Genomic DNA, 13,695 nt, shown 5'->3' on the forward strand with positions numbered 1-13,695 from the left:
GGCCTAAAAACAGACTCAGGAAAATGAGGTGGTTCACATTCAGCTAGGAGAAAATTATATAGGTTAAGTGGTATAAATCACTGGGCAATTGATTTAGGTTTAGATCCTTCCAAAAATTGCAGTCTTCTTGATGGCTCGTTGGGGCTATTGTGTTATGATGGAGATGGTTTTCATACTTGATTTTCATCATCAATTTGATTGATGATGAAAATCAATAATTTTCATCAATTATCATCATTGATGGGATGATAATACCTTTTCCCACTGTGAATGGCTCTTTATGTTGATGGGTTTTACATTTTGTGCAAACTCCATGTGACAAACACAAATGACAGACACTGTAACCTAAAACTAGAATCTAGACTTCACATATCCCCTGTATTGCTGCATCTCTGATGAGATTTTTCTTACCAGTCCAGCAGGGGCTTGAAGTTTTTAGGGTTTTTTTAGCTGGATACTATTATCTTCTCTTGTGGAATATTTCAGTATATAAATAAATAAATAAATTGTAAAAATTTTGGAAGTAAATTTTATTATATGTGTTGTTCTCAAATGGCCATAAATATTCTTCTTCTGAAGTCTTATTAGGGTATGAAACTTTGGTGCTTAATAGCTTAAGAGGCTTATGAAGAAAATCTGGATATTTTTATGATCGTCTGCTAAATTGCTAAATCTGTCAAGTTTGATTGCCTTTTATAAGTTTGCATTAGTTAGAAGACAGTTTTATTAGCATATTCCTGGTAGAGTCCCCATTTCAGTTCAACAGGACAAGAAAATAAGCACTGAAAATATACATGTGTTTCATTAAACAAAACTGGACCAAAGGAGTCTGACGAAACGAATAATGCTCAAACTTAATTTCATTGTTTCCTTCAGCACAGTGGAGAAGTTCTTATTCTGACTAATCTATGTGTCATGTCCCTAATCCCCTTACTGCTAAGAAATCATCCTACAGCTGGTCTTCAAGGAGCATTTGGGATTTCTTTTGTGAAATTCTCAACTTTATGGAAAGAAGCTTTGCCCATATTTTATGCCCATTGACAAGTAATTATTTTTTTCCTTCCTTACAAAGCCAGTAAAACTGAAGAGTTATTTCCAGTCTGTGTGATTCCGTTCCTCTTTGGAGGGCTTGTTACAGTACAGATATGGGTGACCAGGAGTTCAGTTGGTCCTTACACAAGAAGTGTTGCTCCAGTTCCTGATTTTGTCAGCTGTGAATTCCTATTGACATTCTTGTAAAGAATCTTGCCCTAATAAAAGTTTTCTGCATTGTGTTATCTGAATTTATCACTGTGTTTTCAGTTCTGCATCAGTTTTCAATGGTTTGGTACATGCTTTGGCAGTGCAGGGTAGACACCCTGACATCAGAAAAGTACTTCAAATTGATATTTAAAAGCTTGTCCTAGAATGCAGAGATAAACTTCAATCTGGACCTTATAAACTGGCCTTTGCAGATTATGCACAAAGATTCCCATAGGTGACAGGAAAGTGCCATTTTGAATCTTGAGAGTCTGGACACCAGGTCTGTGTCTCAAGACCTGAAAATCCCATTAAATCCCACTGGAGGACTGAGAGATTTCTTTCTTCTACCTGGAAATATAAACCTATGTAATGATGGTGTCTTTTCTGGCTTGCTGATATTAAGTTGCAGTGTTTTCCTTGTTTGTGGATATTAACTGCAGCCAGAAATGGTGAATATGACAAATATTACTGCACAAAGCCTCTGAGTAGAGTGCGTACAGAGGATAATATGTCCATACAAACTGAGTTCATTGCAACCAATGTTATTATTCTGAGTGTCAAAGCAACAAATAGTAGCTGGCACCTTCTGTAGAAATGCCAATATCTTTGACACAAGCTGAATGGAAAGATGTACTGGTTTTCTAGTTCCTTGATGAATGGCAAAGGCAAAAATGGTGCCTTGCCAAGATGACTTGGACATGTTATTTACTATATGTTTCTAGGGCAAAGTAATAATAAATAAGAAATATTTGTTCTGAAAAAGAAAGATTTGCAGGCTGTTTCCTTGCCAACAAATGATATCTTTTGCAAAGCAATGCATCTGTGAAGAAATGTTCATATTATTTATAAAATATTCCCAAAGCAAGAAAAGAGGCTGACTCAGATAAAGCAAACAGCTCTGTCATATGACATCCAAAAGTACTGTGGTGGAAGTAGAATTTTGTCCTTTAGCTTAGAAAATAAAGCAGAGCTCTCTAATAACTCCAAATGTTATGACTGTTACTAGAGTGCATTGCAATTAGTATGTTAGTGTGTCAGGGTCTTAGACATTGATCAGGACCTCAGCATGTTAAGTTGGTTACAAAAAAGATCAAACAACTTCTCTTTACCAAAACTGTCTCACAGTGTCGAGCAAGGGAAAACAGATGAGTGTATAGAGATAGGTTAGCATATGCAAAGCAGTGCAACTGCTCATTGTCATAGAATCATAGAATGGTTCGGGTCGGAAGGGACCTTAAAAATCATCTAGTTCGACCCCCCCTGCCATGGACCTTCCACTAAACTGGCTGCTCACAGCTGCATCCAACCTGGTCTTGAACTCTTAAAATAGTTAAAAATCATCATCTGGAAGGAGCCTGAAGGCGTCAGGATTAAATTGTTGGAAAGACATGGATTAAAGTAAGAGAGGAAAATGATAAAGATATGAAAACAAAAATGAAAGAGGCTGGCATCATCAGCCAGTCTGTGATGAGAGATAGCACTGCTGTTAAAGAAATTTTTGCCACTAGGCTCCCATCTCCATTAGAAAGTTTTATTGGCACAGATCAGTTGTGATATTTGGTAGCTTGAACTAAGTGCCTCAAAATGAGGGCCATGAACAAAGAAATCGCTGGGCAACTATAGTCTTACAGTTTTGCTGACTGACATTGCTGATATTGCTGACTGATGGGGGTTGCTGACTGATGGGGGAGAACACAAAAGATGCTTTGTGTACTATTTTGCACTTATGCTGTGCAGAAACAATCTGCGAAACTCACATATCACTGTAGTCTTTTCACATATGTGGTTATAAAGAATAGGGCATAAAAGGCAAAATAAAATGCCCCAGTTTGTAAGCCAGAGTCATATAAGAAAGGAGTAAATTCATTGTAACAATATTTGTTGTTAATGATTGCAGTGATAGGCATTTATCTTGAATAATGTTTATTCAAATGTATTTAAAGACTGCTGCAAATTAATAATTTTACTGATAATTCATTGGATTTTCTTCTTTGAAGCCTTTAAGACCTGACTGAACAATAGAAATTATGTGGTCTTCCTGTAAAACTATGTGCACTATGAATATATAAATATAAACTCTGCAAACTGTAAGTGAAACATTGATGAAGAAGCAATGAGAATTATTTAGTAATACAATGTATTAATTACTGAAGACTGGCTATTATATATACAGAGCATAATACACATCCTCGAATTTTTTATTAACTTGATAGAGGAATTAATTTCTGATCTTGCATTTGTACATTGAGCAGTATTACTCGCAAGAGTAATCCCCATTTATTCCCATGAAAATGCTCTTTAACATAATAATGTGTATCTATAAAACGGTTGAAGGACATACCCTAAAACAATACACGCTAGATGGGGCTCTGACAGCACTGTAATAGAAAGTTCTTTCCTCTGAAGTGGGTGTTCTTTATGTCAGGATTATTTACTAGAGTACTCCTTATGATATAAGTCAGAAAATTAAGTCCAGCACCTGTGGTGGGGCTTATGGCTAGGTCTACTAAGAGTCCAGCCTGAGTCTTTGTACTTGAAGGTCAGGTTTCATACTTTTTGCTGCTTCTAATCGACAGAGTTGTTGTCTTTGACTAGTTGATCATGCTTTTATTCATTGACAATTAAAGATTATTGCAATTGTAGCTCAGGTCTTTTCCCTGTGATGAAACTCACAAGGCTAAATCACATCTTTGATGTGAGGGCTAAGCCAGGTCTTTGATCTGTAAACACGGGCAGTAAAACTGAAAGAGTCTCACCTGTTTGTGAGTAATTACTGTATATTAATCTGAAGTCTGAAATTACATTGCTGTATTAGCATATCAAAGTTTTTCAGAGCAGAGTATTATTTGACTTGGAGTTGGCTATTCAAGATAAGCTTGCAGGATGCCAGCAAAATCATATTGCAAACTTAAAAAAGAAAAGCAAAAAGGAATTCAAACGAGCAGCATATATATTCAAACTCAAAAAATATAGACATATGTATAAAGACATATGTATAAAAGACATATGATTATAGAGGATTTTATTAGGCTCCATTGCATTTTCACACAATGTACGTCAAAAGAAAGCAATGAATGGTGGAACTACATGTCGGTACTTGATGTTCTACTGGATGTTAGGATGATCAGGTTTTCACAACATATTTCTAATTCCAGTCAGTCTTTTCAAATTTCTTGCTTGCTCCATGAGACTACTATAGCTTTAGGATGTCAAGAAGGATAGAAATTTCACTATCCCAGTAAGCTCTAATTGAGTGTGAATAAAAAACATGCAAGACGAGATGGTGCATGGTTCAAACCACCTCTGGCTGCAGAGGGAACTGAATTTATGTTGCCAGCTCCAGGGTGGACTGAGCTGATGGGGGTGACCTGGGTCCACCATCTGTGCAAAAAGAAATGCTAGGGGTTTCTGTGTGGAAATGGAATGATGGTCTTTGCCTGAGCCACCAATCTGGGAACAATGTTGAGCACCAGGAAAAGCTTTCCTTTCAGTGCTTACTGTTGGGTGTTAATTCAGTGTGTAGGGGACTGTGAAACTGAGCACTGAACTCTACTTGACTCTTGTATGCTTAGGCTCCCACTTGAGATTATGAATTCCATTTCCAGAATCCAGTGTGGCAATGCTGAGTGCCATTTTACCTGTGTGAGTCTCTTAGAAAATCTGGATCTAAACTATGGCACTGTAAGTTATGGGCATTAATCTTACAGTTTCATAAAAATAAATATTGCTCATGACTGAAAGCACAACTGTCTACATCAATGCCTTGAATAGAAGAGGATGAAACTAAAGAAATATTGAATAAAATCAGCTTGGCATGGAGGAGAGTCTATTCCTTTCTGCAATGTATCTTGTCATCTTTTGAAAATGAATGACTCCTTAATATTGAACATTACAGAGAAAGAGTAATAGATATATATAGTTCTCCTAGGGATGATGACTGTGTATTAGCCTTAAACACAATTTCCCAAAAAAGAGAAGAAAATTAAATAAAAAGATCAAATAATTTGTACAGTGTTTCATAAGTCTGTATACTAGTCAAACTTAAATAAAAGTTAAAGTAAGAAGAAAAGAGCCTGACTCATTACTTAAAATCAAGACCATTCTTTTTGTCCTCCGTGCGTTACTACTTTTTGTGCAGGTTATTTGCAGTTCTTTATAAGTCTATAGATTAGACACTTCAAGTTTTTTTATAAGCTGTCCTGAGAGATTTTACTATGAAGACTCAGAGAAAAAAAAATTACACCATTTTCTGCAAGAATAATCAATTTTTCACTAAGACGAAGTTTAACTCCTATATTCATTTTCCAGATGCCTGTTGAATGAAATTATTTGCCTTGGTTAGATAAAGCTTTGAGTAGTAATATATAGAAAATATATGTGAAAATCCTATCCAAACACAATAATCAGAATCTGCTTATCTACTATGTAAAATAAAGTGTCTTACAGGGAAATGGACTGATTTTGCATGTTTGGCTCACACGAATTTCAGTCTAGAAATTCTCTATCCTGCTACCTCAATTTTGTGTTCATGTTTCTTTACAAATATCAACACATGAAAGAAGTATTAAGAGGGAAGGATTAATTAACTAGTAGAATTTAAAATTGAAGAAACTGACTTTACAAAAGCTACACATAAATTATATATAGAGCCAAGAAAAGTTCAAGAATGGTCAACTGCACATAAAAGTAACTGGTTCTGCCACTTCAGAAGCTCATTAGTTGAGATGCTAGGGGTTATTACACAAGGCATCAAACTGTAATTCCTTCACTAGAACTCAACTGAAATGGACCTATGATGAATGAAATCACAGGTCTTTTACCTATTTATTTCTGCTTTTATTGCAGGAGTTAGTTATTAAATAATATAAAAGTCTAAATTAATACTGTCATGGTGGTGTGCAAGACTTTCTCCCTTTGGATGGATTATTGCAATTATCTTTATACTTAATGAAGCTCAGTTGCAAGGTAAAATATATTAGAATAAACTTCTTTACCTCAGCACTGGAGTAGTCCATGGGAACACGTGCAGTGAGTAACAGAAATTCATATGTCAAGCCTAGAGTTAATAAATGACCATTTTCCAATTATTTTCTCCACAACTTTATGTCTTTAGTTTAAAATATGCAAGAGATTTTTCCTTCTTTCCTTAGACAACAATTCCTATCTCACACCAGAAAAATCACCTAACCTCATTAAGGTACAAAGAGGCTAATATTTCAACATTGGTTCATGGGACTATCTCATAAAATATTTCCAAAGCCTTAAAAATTAGGATGATTTTCTTGCATTTTATATGTCATAGTTACAGCCAATATTAATATTTAAAGTAGATAATGTAACTGGAACATGTATGAAAGATGTGAAGGAGTACCTTGAATCTTTTAGGGCATTTCCCATATATTCACTTCTGTAAAGTTTACCAGAATGGATAATGGACCTGAGAGTGTGAGCAATTTGCATCCTTCTTGCCTAGACCAGTCTGTATGAATGTATATTTTTGGGCCAGTATCTTGACTCATAGTTGCAAGGATGCTATTAGCTCACTCACAGCTTTACTTTGATCATAGGTAAAAGCATTCTGGTTTTGAGACTGTACTTTCATACCTTGAAGTGTAATTCAGAGACATGTCTCTGAAATGTTGTGTCAGCATTCTCCGTAGAGTCACCAGGTTTTGAAAATGTAAAGAAGTCTCTTTCTTCATGTCTGCTTTTCACCTTTTGCAGATAAACCTTTCTTGTCTGATTGCTATTGCAGAGTGATCTACTTTTGTATGAATGTTCTCCCTCAATTTGTCCCCTTCAACATATGTTCTCACATTTTGTTGGTACGGCATATGTTTCTGTCATCATCACCACACTCTACTGCATCTTTTATCTTTGCCTTTAAAGACTGTAATCATCTACATCATCCCCACCTACTACTTTTTTATATCAGACTCGAATTTTGTATCTATAGCCTTGCTTCTATAATCTAGTAAACTGTTTGTCCTCATACCTCTGTTTTTCTTGCTATTTACAGAGCTGTAGGGAAGAATTTCTAATAAAAATCATTATCTCTTTGTCTTTCAGTGAAGACTTTTTCCTATTTGATTCTCTGCAGCCTCTGTCAATTACTATGGCTCCAAAAGCTATAGTAAAATTTCCAAAATTTCTTCACAGAATCACAGGACTGTTAGGGTTGGAAGGGATCACTGCAGATCATCAAGTCCAACTTCCCTGCAGGGAAAACAGGTGACACAGGAATGTGTCCAGGTGGGTTTTGAATGTCTCCAGAGAGGGAGACTCCATGACCCCCTGGGCAACCTGTTCCAGTGGTCTGCCACCCTTAATGTAAAGGAGTTCTTCCTCATGTTGATATGGATCTTGTATTTTAGTTTGTGGCCATTGCTCTTTGTCCTGCTGCTGGGCATCATTAAAAAAAAATCTTCCTCTTGACAACCACATTTAAGATATTTATATGTACTGATGAGATTACTTCAGCTTTCTCTTCTGTAGGCTAAACTTCTCATAAGAGAGGTGCTGCAGATCCCTCATCATCTTTCTGACGCTCCACTGGACCTGCTCCAGCAGCTCCTTGACTTTCTTGAACTGTGGAGAATTGAACACAATATTCCAGATGTGGCCTCCCTAGGGCTGAGCAGAGAGACAGGATCACCTCCCTCGGTCTGGTGGCCAAACTCTTCCTGACCCCAGGATATACTTGACCTCTGAGCAGCAAGAGCATACAGCCAGCTCATAGTCAACTTGTCATCCACAAGAAACTCCTAGATCCTTTTCCACAGAGCTGATCTCCAGAAGGTCAGCCCCCAACTTGTACTGATATTTAGGGTTATTCCTTCCCAGCTGCAGTACCCAACAACTGCCTTTGTTGCTCTTTATTAAATTTCTCTCTGCCCAACTCTTCAGCCTATCAAGGTCCTGCTGAATGGCAACACCAACTTCAGGTGTGTCAGCCACTCCGCTCAGTTTTGTATCATCAGCTGAACATTTTGCTACTGTTATTTTCTTCTTGTTTTTCTTTCTTGCACTTCACCAGAAGATTATATGTACTTGGTTTTGGCTCAGTTTCAGTCTGGATTCGAATAAATTTCAAATTTCTGGTGAGTTAGAAACTTCCTGGTTCCTGCAGCTCTTCAGAAAAACTGTTTTTTTCATCACAAATTGCACAGCTTGAGCAACTGACAAGAATATCAACATGAAAGAATTTCAAGGTCTGAAAGTGCTGGAACAGTGATACCAGGAAGGCAGAAAGAACTCTGTCCATCCCATTTTGAACTAAGGGGAAACCTATCTAAACCTATATATGTCAAATGAATTAAATGTTCCAGGTTTAGCAAATGGGCTTTTTCTGTTTTTAGCCTGTTAAACTGAAAAAGTCGGAAAACTGTATTCCTTCATCAAAATGGCATTTTACCAGCATTTTTATTTTTTCTATTTTTGTTAATCATTTGACTTTCTGATATCATATCATATTCTGATATTCCAGAATGATATATTTGATAATGAGTAACTATTGTGAATACTGAAGAAATAAAGGATAAAAATTCACTGTTAGTATTGTGAGATATCAGTAAAGATATGCAGACATTGTACACTTATTAAAATGGCAGCTAGTACCTGATTAGCTAAATACTTTGAAATTTTTATCTGCAAATTAAATGATAATTTAGGGGGAAAGAAAAACCTCACAACAACATGCTTCATGATTAAGATACTTCCAGTGTCAGGAAAAGAGCCTGGATGGAAGTAGCAATGTAATACAGATAAGAGGTCTTGCTGAGGCTTGGCACTAATGCTTGAAAAATGAATTATCTGTAAAATGCAGTGGTAGTGGAAATATCTTATTTGTCTAATTACACTCGCGGCAAAATGCTGTGTGTAGGAAAACAGCATGAGGTGGGGTTATTTAATCTTATTTAAGTAAACATTATTGCGTATTTTTCCTTTTATAAGAGCTCTAATTTGCATGTGTACATATTAATTAGCACATCATCTTCAAACTGGTTATGAAAAATAAAATGGTGCTCTTATATTTATTGTCATGTACCATTCAGCTTTATATACAGAGAACTTTTAAAATATTAATGCAATGAGCAAAGTGTTATAAACTCCTTCAGTTATTTTCATCACTCATGACCTATAGATTTTTATTTCTACCAACACAATTAATATTGAATTTCTAGCATCAGTTTTAGTGCTTATGCAGACTTTATGCTAAAATTCTACTTAGTTACTTGCAGTTATGCTGATTTTTACTAACCTATGGCAGGGATTTCAGTAGGTGATTTGGGGTTAAGACTTGTAATTGTGTTAAGACTGGGAGTGAATTCCATTAAATTCATAAAGATGTTTATAATCTTGTCATTTTAGTCATGGCTACAAATATCAACAACAGAGTTTTTTTTTTTAAATAAAACCCAGAACATCACTTTGATAAAAAGACTACTGAACATCAACCATGTCTTATAGCTGTGTATTTAAAGGGCCATATATTTAAAAGGGATCTTAATGGGATCTTAGCAGACAATACCAGCAGACTGATACATTCACTGATCCACTCAAATATGGGTATTTTCATGGATTTACCTTGGAAAAGTATTATTTCTGCTATCTATATATTTTTTCAGTGTGGTCTCAATCCATGCTAATTTAATGTTAAAAACTGTGGATGAACCAGAAGGGAAAGAATTTCAGGATCTCAGAGCTCTGGGTGCATTCTCCATGTCCAGATAGAAATCTTCCAGAAGATATCCATTCTATCTTATTTTGAGAAGATTTGTTATCAGATGTTAGAAGTTAATGTCCAAACCCTACAAATAAGGAAATCTGACTAAATCTGGTAAAAGCTAGTGTGTTCGTCTCCTTTCCATTCCCTTGTTGATCACCCTGGCAGTGGAGAGCTATTCCACCAAGATTTTCCTGGACTGTGTTTCCCACTCTTTCTACCCCAGCTTTGCCCTTTCTTACCCTCTTCTGTCAACAAAGACAGCTGTACCTCAGCCCCTCATTTTTTACCTGCCTTTCTAAGAAACTCTGAGCTAATGGTGGTCTTCAGAAACACTTGTGCAGATGGAAGATGTTCACATAGAAGCACTTGTATTCATGGCAGCAGTTAATTTTTTGCTTGTGAAATGAATTTAACCACTAGGAAGTACTTTAATTTGTGCAGAATGCTGAAGCAGTCAGCTTATGATTCAGAGCTCAGCAACATTTGAGCTGATTTCCTCTTAAGAAGAATACTTTTATTTGCAGTTCTTTTAATAAGGCTACAGTGGTACTGACATAATATTATTTCTAAATAAGAGAGGCAATATTCGAAGGAATTAGCTAGAAAAGCAAGTTGATACTGTTTTGTGAAGGCAAAGATGTGCTTATCAAAGTACCTGCAGGCCCCAACCCCTGCACCTTTGGTCTTATCAGGCTTTCTTATGTACAAATATACCTTCAACATCTTTAATTTCACCCTGTAATCTATTTACTAGGAAAAAGTACTGCTAAAGCACAGTCAGCTTTGAAAATATTTCACTGTGAAAATGGCAATGAGAAAGTCCATTGTCAATAATTTACATACCAAACACATTCTGTTTTCAAGTAAATAAATACTTGCTAGATTTCAATATACAATTGCCAGAAAACCTAAAAATTATGGTTTTATATCACTAATCATCCCCATAGGATTTTAAATTCATTTTAGTGTTAGAATTGTTAGGCCTGACTTCAGCTACATACTTGCTACAAATATATGTCCACAGATGAGTCTTTAGCCAATGGAAGAACGTACACATCTGAACACCTATTTTAGCAAGGGATGAAGCATCCTTCACAAGTGCCTTGGCCTTGCTACTGACATTTGGAAGAGCTTAGCTTATTGTCTTAGACTTAGTGCTGAACCTTAAGTAGCTGAAATTAAGTGAAATTTCAGTCTTGGATAATTTATGTACTCTGAGCCCTTCATGTGAATATAAAGAACATATTCCTGATGAATCAAAAGGTACCGGTTTTGGAAAGGGAACTTGCAGAGAAGAATTCCCTAAAGGGAAAAAGGTTAATCATTATCCAGGCTTATTCAAACTGAGGCCCCACTGCACAGATGGCCTCTTGCTGTTCTCAGGCAGTGTTGCATCCATGAGAGTAAATCTAGATTTATTTTAAAAACTCCTACGCTTTCTCTAGATTGGCAAATGTTGTTATTTAAAATATTGGACCATGTTGGACAAAATATTGGTAAATACTCTAGATTTGTGAGTGCTAAAGAGGAAGTTCTGTAAAAACATAGAGCCATTATTGATTTAATTGTTATGCATGGATAACTTGTTAAGCCTAACTATGTTGGTTCAAGGAAAATGAATGTAGTCTAAAATATCTGACAAAGCACACCAACTAATTTTGTTTGTCCAAAGGCAGCATTTATGCCTCACAAATTTTGTGGGACAATAGCAGTTTTTTTCCTCCAAATTATATTTTTTCCTCTCTTTCCTATTTTTAGTAATCAGACATATCTCTGGTTCAGAATGAAATCTCCGTTTATGACTGATGCTGTGGTCCTCAGGTGATATTTTAAAATTCATTAGTTTAATTTCAATATTTAATTAAACATGTGTGCACGTCTTTGGTGAGAAGTGCTGAGTAAGCCAGTCCAATGCATCTGTTTGCCATGGGTTAGGTCAGGACAGACTTAAGCACATGCATTAATTACTGTGCAATAATAAGACCAGTGTGAAGGATTTTTGAGTATTTGTTGTCTCTGTGACAGAGTAGTTATTAATATGTAAAACAATGTACAGCTGCACAAAGTGGTTACTTTTAATTCCCCTTTCTATCTTTGCTGGAGAGGTGGTTGTTGGAGTTCAGGAGAAGCAGGATGCTAAATTTGTCACCTCTGGCCATGTGAGCTCAGTCCCAGGGTCCTGGAGGTTCTGTTTGGTGAGGTGTCCCCAAAGGGGGACATGGTGGACTGGGTATAAGAATTGAGAGTGTCATCCACTCAGTATCATTTGTACTACTTGGCAAATGACCCTGAAGAGTTGCCTATTGGTTGATTTAATATATTAATTGGCAAGTATTCCTGTATCATTCTAGTTCTCATATCTCTGCCATTTTTGTGCTTGGGTTTGGGGTAATTTTTTTTTTTTTTAGATTTAATGGGTTTTTGGTTTTGTTTTCTTTTTGTTTGTTAGGGGTTTTGTTCGTTCATTAGTTTTTAAAAATGGCTAACTCTATTTAATGATAATTACACCAGTAAAATCATAACATCCTGAAAGTGACGCTGCAAGCCTCTAGAAGAAGCCTACTTACTGGTGTGCTGCCAGATCAGTAGGCAATGACACCTTTCAAAACTTAACTAGCTATTTTCACATAGACTAACCAGTAGTACAGAAGCTTAAGCAGAGACAGGAGAAATAGAGATGGACACAGTCATTTAGGTTGGAAAAAACTTCCAAGATCATTAGGATGAATGCAATTCTCAGGTTGAGGATCTAGATACAGGTCTAAGCTGGGGGATTCAGCTCCCAGTTCTATCTTACGTTCCCTGGATAAACCTGGCCAAATCACTTACTGTTGCTGTTGAGCCGCTAGCAGAGAAGAAAAACCCGGATTCTCAGCATAGCATAGAAAAGAGAGATTTATTATTTTGGATCCAACCTATACAGACTTTTCAGAGGTCCCCCAGATTGATCAGTCAGAAACCTCTCCCTAGGCCTGATTGGCCAGGCCTGAACTGTCCAAATCTCGAGACACTGTTTTAATAACATCCAAACTTTATATTTGTTTATAAAACACTGGAGAAAGTTCTCATGGGAAAGACCTGTGCTAGCCACAACTTACCCTCCTCACATTTTTGTTACTGACTCTTAAACATGCTGCTAAGAAATGCTTATTTCTCCAAAGCTATCTATTATCTATGTATCTTCTGTATCTTTGGGTGAATCTCTCATACTGTCAGGAATAACCACTTTTTAGGAGCAGAGTCACCACACAGTAATTAATACATAATTACACACAGAAGGACCTGCCTTTCATGGACCCTTGCTGGCTGTGTCTGATCCCCTGGCTGTTCTGCACATTTAGCAGGATGGCATTCAATCTGCTCCATGACTTCTCTGGTATTGAGGTTAAGCTGACAGGACTAAAGTTCCCCACATCCTCCTTCCAACTCTTCAAGACAGACTTGCAGCTTGCAGTCACCTGGGACCTCTGTGGTTAGCCAGGGCTGCTGGTAAATGGTGAAAAGTACCTTAGTGAGAACTGCTGTTGGCCCCCTCACCCTTCACCCTCACCTCTTGAGTGGATCCCATCCAGACCCAGAGATTTGTGCAGGTTTAAGTGGCCAAGCAGGTCACTGACCATTTCCTCTTGGATTATGTGGGATTTATTCTGTTCCCTGTCCCTGTCTTTCAGCTAAGGGGGTTGGGTACCTGGAGACCAGCTATTAAAGGCTGAGGCAAAGAAGGC

The sequence above is a fragment of the Lichenostomus cassidix genome, chromosome 1 (genome assembly GCF_008360975.1).
Source record: "Lichenostomus cassidix isolate B80296 chromosome 1, HeHo_3.0, whole genome shotgun sequence".
Lineage (NCBI taxonomy): Eukaryota > Metazoa > Chordata > Aves > Passeriformes > Meliphagidae > Lichenostomus > Lichenostomus cassidix.